The sequence below is a fragment of the Pseudorasbora parva genome, chromosome 12, assembly GCF_024679245.1.
Source record: "Pseudorasbora parva isolate DD20220531a chromosome 12, ASM2467924v1, whole genome shotgun sequence".
Taxonomy (NCBI): domain Eukaryota; kingdom Metazoa; phylum Chordata; class Actinopteri; order Cypriniformes; family Gobionidae; genus Pseudorasbora; species Pseudorasbora parva.
In genome coordinates this window covers 5,441,934-5,451,785 of record NC_090183.1, presented here as the reverse complement: position 1 = coordinate 5,451,785, position 9,852 = coordinate 5,441,934, and the positions used below count along the sequence as shown (strand labels likewise).

Genomic DNA, 9,852 nt, shown 5'->3' with positions numbered 1-9,852 from the left:
AGTGTATATTGAAAATAACAGAGGGCCTTTCACGGAGCCTTGCAGCACTAGCCTACATAATTTACAGCGTTTTCTTACATTTTTTTTGTTGTTGTTTAAATAGTCAAAATGTTAATGGTCTAATATATATTAAATATATTCAAAATACATAGACATATAATACTGATTTAAGTTGAAACTTTCTTATAATCTTACCTCATAATGCTTCCGCTAAGAAAAAAAATAATAAATCTGACAAAAAGGACAGAATTCAAATTTGATTGATATGTCAAGACAAATTAAACAAACCAGTGATAGTGTGAGAAGTGTTTTAAGGAATTTATTTAAGTTTCTAAAAAAAATCATTGGGCCACATTGTCGAAGAAACACTCGGTCAAAGCAGAAGCGTCATGCAAGCATGTCAAACTTTCAGATCACGACAACATGAGTTTACGTCTTCCAAACTTGATCCACGACAGCTTGCGAGCCAGAGGAAAGGTACGGTACACTTCAGCAGCTATGAGCGTCTTTCCAACAGATGGATCAAAGATGTGTAGTACACAGAAAATCTGGAGATCTTAATAATTCAGCAACTTCTTGTGTGACATGGAGTGTAGTTCAGCTCTCTCTCAAACAGGGCACATATGGAGAAGCAGACGCGCCTCTCGCTGAAAAACGCTAAACTAACAGGAGAAGTCCCCGAAGAGAGGAGAGCGAACGCGAGAGAGGTAAGGATGGACAGAATGCGACTCAACCCCCCTGAGGCCATGCAAGACTTCTACTTTAGCGTGTGTGTGTGTGTGTGTGTGTGTGTGTGTGTGTGTGTGTGTGTGTGTGTGTGTGCAGATGTGAACAGCTTGATACTATGCACCAAATGCTGTAGGGAGAAATTCCTCCTGTTTCGCACGTTAATTTGCGCCGAAATTAGCCACCAGACTGAAATATGCCATTCTTCAAATGATTGATTAAACTCATGAAGTTTATCAACTTCACTCTCTACACAGATATAGAAACTAACCTGGTTAATGACCCGTTCACACCAAGAATGGTAACAGTTACCAAGGGCGTAGGTTTGGTCTCAGCTTTGGTGGGGACATCCCACCAGGTTTGCCCAGATTATATAGTCTATTATTTATTACTGAGTATGGAAATGCACCATAGTTTGGGAATGAACGATTATTAATTTATGAGGCTTTTCAGCCCAATCCAGTACCATAATAATAATAAAAGACAAAATACTCTTTAATTGTCAAGTTCATAAATGATTTTCAAAACTGATTTGGAAAAAAAAACACAACATGCACACAAAATTACTTATTTTCAATATAAAAAAATGATTGTGGACTGGATTTTTTTTTTTTTTTTTACCTCTTATCACATTATTGAGCATGTCAAAGATAAGTAACAACTTTAGATTTGATGCATTGTTAGTTTTTGTACAGGATCAGTTTTTGTTTCTCCCTCATTTACTGTTCGTGGCTGTTTTTGCCCCATTGACTTCCATTATAACCACATTTTTTTATTTTAAAGCCATAATGCTATATAATCATGCACAATCACTTTTTATATTGAAAATAAGTTATTTTGTTTGTAAGTTTTTTTTTTTTCCAAACCAGTTTTGAATCAGTTTTGAAAATCATTTATGAACTTGGCATTTAAAGAGTGATAGTAGTGATAAGAGTGACAATTAAACAATGACAACAGCTGAACAATAAACATGGAATCAAGTAGGCCTATGCAAACTTGCAACAGAACACATTTTATATTATTTTACATTTGATTATTTTATTTATTTCTAAAGAACTCTTTAATAGCCTATATTGGTGCACTTTAAAGGGATGGCTCACCCAAGAATAAAAATCCTGTCATCATTTACTCGCCCTCATGATGTTCCAAACCTGTACGAGTTTCTTTGTTCTGCTGAACACAAAAAAGGATATTTTAAAGGAAGTTTGTAACCAGGCTGCTTTGGGGGCACCATTTACTTCCATGGTAGGAATTCAACATAACAAAGAAATTTATACAGGTTTAAAAAGGAAATTGACAGATTTTTCATTTTTGGGTGCACTGTCTCTTTAAGCAGTCATTTTGAACCAGTCACCACTTTACTGAAAAAAAATGTTCTGAAATTCAAACATTAAATTAAATTTTCTTTATTAATTTACTATTATGACTATATTATTATGCAATTATTTGTCACATTTTTATCTAAATATTTTTTAAATGTCAAACTTTATATGACAGGATTATTTATTATTAATATAGCCTATAGCTAAATTATAAATCAATAACATTAATTAGGCTATAATCTATTAATTAACCGGTCTAATGTCTAGAAAAATAAGTCTGCCAAGCTTTGATAATGTATGGAATATTATATTAATATATTATCCATTAAATGGCCTACCTAGAAGCACGGATGTGTCCGTCATCATCGCTGCTGCTTTCAGTCAGACAGTCTGAGACACTGATATGCTTCTCTGCAAAGGTTGCAGTTTTTCCTAGGTTCATCGTAAGTTACTGGACAGACTCACTGATACCTTTTTTTCTATTCAGCCCTATATCTGGAAATCCTCTTGCGTTTAAACGGTGGACGCGAGCTCGACATGTTTTTAAAAAAGCGCGCAAGTTTACAGCGCATGTTCTCGAGACTCCGTCGCTATGGCAGCAAAGCCGCTAAAACCCAATCTTGTGCATCGCGTCCCGTATTGGTTTGATACGGCGGGACGCGTCATTTTGCTTGTAAATACGGGAAGATACGGAATCGATCCATATAGCAGCACGAAGGAGTTTGCTAAAATATTGGTGGGGACAATTTTGCCATCTTAAAATATTGATTGGGACTAGTACCTAGCGTCCCCCCCTAAACCTACGCCCATGACAGTTACTATAACGATAACTATATACACAGGGTGAGATTTGTTTTGTGATTATTTTATGTAAATTGAGTAATTTGCTTTGCAGTTCGTGTGTGATGCAATGGTGGCGTTATTAATATGAATGGGGAATTGGCACAGCTGTGAAAAACTCATGAACAAACTTGTCCAAAATATAATGAAGGGGAGTAAGCTCCAGTCTCTTTTAAATGGGTTCAACGTACCTATTAATGCAGGTATACACATAAATATTTAAGGACTTGATTTATTTGTTCTTTGTATATCTGAAATGAGGATATTTATTTTTCTAGTGGGTGAGAGACTTAATTTGTGATTATTTTGTAGTATGAAAATTGAGTAATTTGGTTTGGGGTTCATGTGTGTTGCAATGGTGACGTTATGGGGAATATGGGGAATATGTGCTGATATGCGCAGTTATTGTTATATGTGATAAAAAAGGGACATGCGCACAGGTGAAGTGAGTTGGACTGCAGTGTGTGTGTGTGTGTGTGTGTGTGTGTGTGTGTGTGTCTTACTATATGAGCTCCGACAAAGAAAACTCCCTAAAATTGCATATTTACGTGCATGCCTGCATTTATACATTGGACACATTTACAAGAGACTGGAGCTTAGTCGGATGTTCCACAGCCCCTCTTACACCATGAGCAGGTTATTTTGCATTTAAAAGACATCTAATAGCCGTCTAAACACAGCCCTGACATCTAGGCTAAAACAAGGCAACATTTGGGCTGTCAGTGCAAATTTAATAGACATCAAACCATAGCCCAAGAATAGACTAGTCATCTAGAACATGAACATGTCAAAGAAATGAAACCAAACACCTTGTAATCACTGTTGACTTTGCTTACATGATTGAATAGCATAAATCTATATATCATATATAATATCATGCATACATACAAGTTATTTTTTAGCAAAAAACGACATGTAAATTCAAGGTTATTTTGTCTAGAAGTGGAATACCCACAGCCAGACTATATCGAGTCTGTAGTTAATCGAGACTGGGTATTAGCGTCAACAATAAATTCAATTTAGTTCACATTTATTTGTATAGCAGTTTTCACAATAAATATAGTTTTAAAGCAGCTTTACAGAAAATGCATGTGACTACATTATAGTTTAGAGTGATCTGTTATGAGCTCATTCAAGTAATTTGTTGAAGTGAGCATAAAGCCCAGAGTTTTGTGACCTTAAAGCTTTTTACACTGTTAAAGACTTGGATTCTCATCCTAAACATGGACAAAGTTTTTTTTAAAAGATGTTTGATGGAGTATTTCTGTGCCAAAAATACTCCTTCCGGTTTCTCATCTGTGTTGTATGGGTCTATTTGATGTCACATATGGAAGAGTTTTCTTGTACGGGCCGTACGGGATCCTCTCCCAGAAGGGTGCGCTTGTGTCTAGAGCGTGAGTTAACAATAACTGTAATAAAAGGTATGATAAGTGGTTGACATCTTCAAACATGGTCAAATAACCCACTGCCTTGTGCAGTTTATTGCTTTCATAAAATAGTGGTGTATGAATAGATAATAAAATATTGTATTGAATTTATTTTTTATTTTTAAATCTGCTAATTAATATAGTCCTGCAAGCTTTTCACTGTTAATGGCTCATATAGCAACTTGGTGCATTAAAGGGTTAGTTCACCCAAAAATGAAATTGATGTCATTAATGACTCACGCTAATGTCGATCCACACCCCAAGTAAGATTGTCTTCTCTTCCATGTTTGTTTGTTAACACTCCTCAAACAAAGATTCGAACAGTTATGAATCAGAACATTGATTCATGATTCGGATCACCAATGTCACGTGATTTCAGCAGTTTGGCAGTCTGACACGCGATCCGAATCATGAATCAATGTGCTGATTCACAGCCATTCAAATCTTTATTTGAGGATTGAAAACAAAACCGGAAGAGAGGACAATGCTGAATAAAATCGTAGTTTTTGTTATTTTTGGACTAAAATGTATTTTTGATGCTTAAAAAGATTCTAATGAACTAACTGATGTCACACAGGGACTACTTTGATGATGTTTTTATTCCCTTTCTGGACATGGACAGTATAGTGTGCATACACTTGCTAAATATAAAATATCTTAAACTGTGTTCTGAAGATGAACGGAGGTCTTACGGGTGTGGAACGACATTAGGGTGAGGAGTTAATGACATCAATTTCAATTTTGGGTGAACTAACCCTTTAATTTAGAATTAAACTGATGTGTGTTCACAGGTGTTCACATATCAATTATTCTTCAATAATATCTAATCTAGTTAGAACTTAGAGCCCAAAACAGAATAGTTCCTGTTGCATCTCATTTAAATGTTATTCAGCTTCTGCAGTTTCTGCTGTTTCCTGTTTCTACTGTCGATCGATACTGTTGGGGCAGTGAGATTTCTCAACTCTAGTTGGCATGAATCTTTCAAACCTGTGCCACTGACACACACAAACACACAGCAATGTCTTCAGGCTGAGCTAGTTAGGTGGGCTGCATTCTCAGTCTCATGGTCTGTCCTCGGGCACACACAGTTAGTGTTTAACAGTGGAGATGGTGGAGTGAGAGAATGTCTCATTACCGGTACACATACACAAACCCCATTGACTGAGCTACGCTAGCGTTTTCCTACCCCTAAAAAATTTCATATTTTCATTGGTGTGTTTTTATTTGGTTCCAACAAAGATAACCAAACCTGATTCATTTAAACATATCATGTCATAGATTATGGTTCAGGTCAATCAGTGAACACTGTTCAGGGTTGTCAGGTTTGCATTAAAAAAATCAGCCCAAACAATCAAAAACAGTTCAAAACAAGCTCAGTGACCCTCTCCAAATATTGAACTCAATATATGCCACTCCCATACCTAAAATATATATTTTACAGTCACTGTTAAGCATTATACACAATTTCAACTTGTCTGTCTGTTTTCTTAAAAGAGCTCAGAGGCTCCAAACTCCCTCCCAAAACTAGTTTTATCATTGGTGGAATGTAAAAAATTTGATACAAGCATTTCAGTCAAATGCAGTTTATGCAAAGCTTATGTCAAACCTTTACAAAAATTTACCTGCTGCCACAGTTCAAACGTAGGCCATTTTCCATGGGAAAACTGCAAACTTGGCAACCCTGCTGTTGTTCTTCAATTGAGTCAAATTATTATAGACAAAAACTAATGCAAGGCTGACAAAGTTTTCGTACATTTTTGTCAACTTGGTTTTTCCAAGTTGTGAAAAAAATGTCCAGATGAGACTGATGTGATGTGATGGAAAATTCTCTCTCTGCTCATGTGCAATGGAACCGTAGCTCTGGAAATCGAGTGGACATCAGAAAGGTCAGGGATTGAAATTTGCCACATTCCCTTTTCCTCAGGCTTCATCATATCACTGATCATATAGAAGTCAGATCCAGAGATTTTTCACGCTTATTTAGTTTCATCACAATTAAATACTTTCCCAACAGCTACAAAACCATATATGCTGTTCTGTGAAAGTTCCCAGACATTTTTTTCCCGTTCATGACACACTTAAATGGTTATTCGCTCAAAAATGGAAAAAAATCTGTCATTAATTACTCACCCTCATGTTGTTCCAAACCCGCAAGACCTTTATTTCTCATCGGACCACAAGTGAAGATATTTTTTATGAAATCCGAGAGCTCTCTGACCCCTTCATAGACAGCTATTTAATGAACACTTTCAAGGTCCAGAAAGGTAAAGAAATTGTTAAAATAGTCCATGAACCTCCAGTGGTTCAATCGTAATTTTAAGCGACGATAATACTCTTTATCCGCAAACTAAGACTCTGTTACTCTCTTATGCTATTCAAACAAAGGTCTTGTGCGTTTGGAATGACAAGAGGGTGAGTAAATAATGACATAATTTTCATTTTTGGGTGAACTAACCCTTTAATCTGAGAAAACTTTGTCTCTGATGTTTCTTTAAACAAATTAAACTAGGTCTAAATGAATGTGCAAAGCAGATCAGATCATTTGGTCTTGGAATAATTGGATGAAAAATGTTTGAGTTCATTTTGACATCTTGCATCATTTCAAGGAAAATCTAAGGACAGCTTGAGACACTCTCCTTTATTGAGAACCTTAAAAGACAAGAGAACTGAACCTAAGAACAGATGATTACCGAGTAGATCGTTCTGTGGGATGCGTTTTCATGAAAATCGAATGTAAAGAGTTTTATCTCTAAAAACAGATTAGCTTATAACGCTCGTCTATGGGGCACAGGGTAAGTGAAATTAAATCGCTAGTTAATAAAGGCTCAAAATAGCCTCACACTAACACGGTAGCATAATGAGGGTCCCTACATGCAAACCAACGCATTGAGAACTTTGTAAGTGTAGAAACTGTTTAATAAGAAGATACTTTATAAACACAGTGCATTACGCGTTTACAGACAGCAGCCATCTTGGAAAACAGTCTCAACGAGTCGATCCACGAACGCTGTGGTAAGTGAGCTGGTTGATAGGAATTAAGTTTGTGAAGTTTAATTACATGGACAGTTTTATTTTTATTTATTTATTTTCTCTGTCGCGTTCAGTACTTTCTTCAGGAAACAACGGACCATATGAGATTCAGTCACAGTTCATCACTTAGCACAGCGCTCGTGGCTCAACTCGTCATCCAAGATGGTGCCTGTCCGTGAACACGTAATGCACTGTGTTTATAAAGTATCTTCTTATTAAACTGTTTGTACACTTACACAGTTCTCAATGTTTCGGTTTGCATGTAGGGACCCTCATTATGCTACTGTGTTAGTGTGAGGCTATTTTGAGCCTTGTTAGTGGTATTAACTAGTGATTTCATTTCACTTACCCTGTGCCCCATAGACTAGTGTTGTAAGCTAATCTGTTTTTAGAGATAAAACTCTTTACATTCGATTTTCATGAAAACGCATCCCACAGAACGATCTACTCAGGAACCATCTCTTTAATTACCCCTAGGTTCATTTCTCACCGGAGTTGTCCTTTAAAGTCAGCATGAAACTGAAGTTTTGCTAGTTCTGGAAAAAGAACAAATGTAGGGCGGGGCTTGAGTTTGACTGTGGGGAACTGATTGGATGGTTGTGGTTTGCTATTGGTGGATCTCATGTGAGTGATAGGTTGCCCCGCCCTCGTCATCAGAGACGTCACTTCAAGAGGATTAGGAGGCGCATGAATTTAAAACAGTGACGTGCACGGATAGATTATTTATAATAAATACTGCAATATTCCATAAAAAAATCCATTCACCCCACCCACTTTGGAGGCCTTCCATCCAATAACCCCACCAACTTTTCCTGATTTCATTATCAATGAATTGAAGTTCCTAATTGAATATCCTTACTTTGTAAATGTAGGCCCCAGCCCAGTGCATCGAATGCCGTTTCACACTGAACGATTGCATTGCCATTGCTGTCAAAGAGAATTAATCGAGGTATTAAAGGGATTTCATTTGTGATTTTTCCTTTCTTTATTGTTTTAGGCACTTCGATTTTGCAGAGCCGCCCCGCCGTTCCAGCTAAATGCCACGGCAGCGATGCGACAACCGGCACAGGCGCCGCTGCTACACAGATCTACCGTAGTAGAGTCTCTGGCGAACTCTCTCGCTGGCGTGACACAGTCATGTTCTTGTGTTTTATTTACTGCTCCTCGCCGAGCACGACACACACATACATCACTTTCACATCTGCTGACATCTCCGTGACTGACAGGTGCGTTTGATAAGACACGCATTTCTCCATTTCAGCGTGTGAGCTGATGACTGTGAGAGCGTACACGTGTCGAGTTAATACCGCCACTGCCGCCCTGCACCGCTGCACAGTAATACTCTCTGATCGCAGGGACGCGGCGAATGTCTCCGTGTCCCTGAGTCGTTCAGGTCTCACACACACATACACACGATCCCCGTGCAGAATGGCTCGGCTCCAGGAATAATTGAATGGTTGGATTCTTCTCGGGGCGCTGGTGCTGAGAGGTTGAGAGAGAGAGAGAGAGAGAGAGAGAGAGAGAGAGAGAGAGAGAGAGTCTTGGAGGGACTGACAGGATTCGGGAACTCATATCAACACCGTGTCTCTGGAATAATGCAGCCATGACAGTCAGCACCTCTGCTGTCAGATTAGCTGATCTCTGTGAGTGAGTGAGCAGCACAGATTTATGGGAAGTATGGTTTTTAATGAGGCTTTACTCTGGATTATGACTTGGGCTACACAGCTGGGGCTTTCTGATGAAATTCATACTAAAATTAGCCTATGCTAGGCGATATGCAAATAAGATTAGTGGGCTGAAAGCTGACCGCTATCATATTTTTATTGCAAAAATAATTTATTGAATAGTATCTATGTCATGCTTTCCAGTGAAATATTATTGAACCTTTGAGTGTTTAACAAACAATTAAAGGCACAATATGTATGGATTTAGATTAAAATATCCAAAAACCACTAACCGTGTTATTTATTGTGTTGACCTGTGTACTTACATTATCCAAAACTTTTCCAACAATGTTTGACCGTGTGTTTGCGTTGCCTGTCAATGACGTCAGTATTTTATTAGACAAGCGAGCAGTTGTTTGGATATGTATTAATCAACAGAAAACGAATAATTTTTATACAGCGCAACACGGCTAGTCTTATTTTTTTAATCGCCTGTTTTCTTGATTCACCGACAGTAACACTTTTACCATCCTTCAGAACAACACTGTTTTGTCAAGTGGCTAATGTAGCATATTCAGAGAGAGCTTTCTCCATCATACCATATATTTAAAAAAATATTTTCATGTAATTTAGCAACAGTCACTTAGTCATCCTGTTTTTATTATTATTCGTTAACACTTTAGTATGGGGAGCACATTAACTATGACTTTTGACTCAATAAACACCTAATTTACTGCTTATTAATAGTTAGGCCACATCCACACGTCCACATCTACATCCACCTATCCAATCTTTTCCCCCCTCATTTTAAGAAATAACTGCATAAACATGAAACTACTGAAA

The 9,852-nt window shown here is 37.5% G+C and overlaps 1 long non-coding RNA gene across 1 annotated transcript; it reads left to right on the top strand.

The window, feature by feature from the left end:
- The first annotated feature begins 385 nt into the window (after positions 1-385).
- On the top strand, positions 386-8,852 carry LOC137093432 (uncharacterized). The gene is made up of 3 exons (XR_010908451.1): positions 386-477; positions 617-707; positions 8,343-8,852. It is a non-coding gene; the product is annotated as an uncharacterized lncRNA (long non-coding RNA).
- The last annotated feature ends 1,000 nt before the right edge of the window (positions 8,853-9,852 follow it).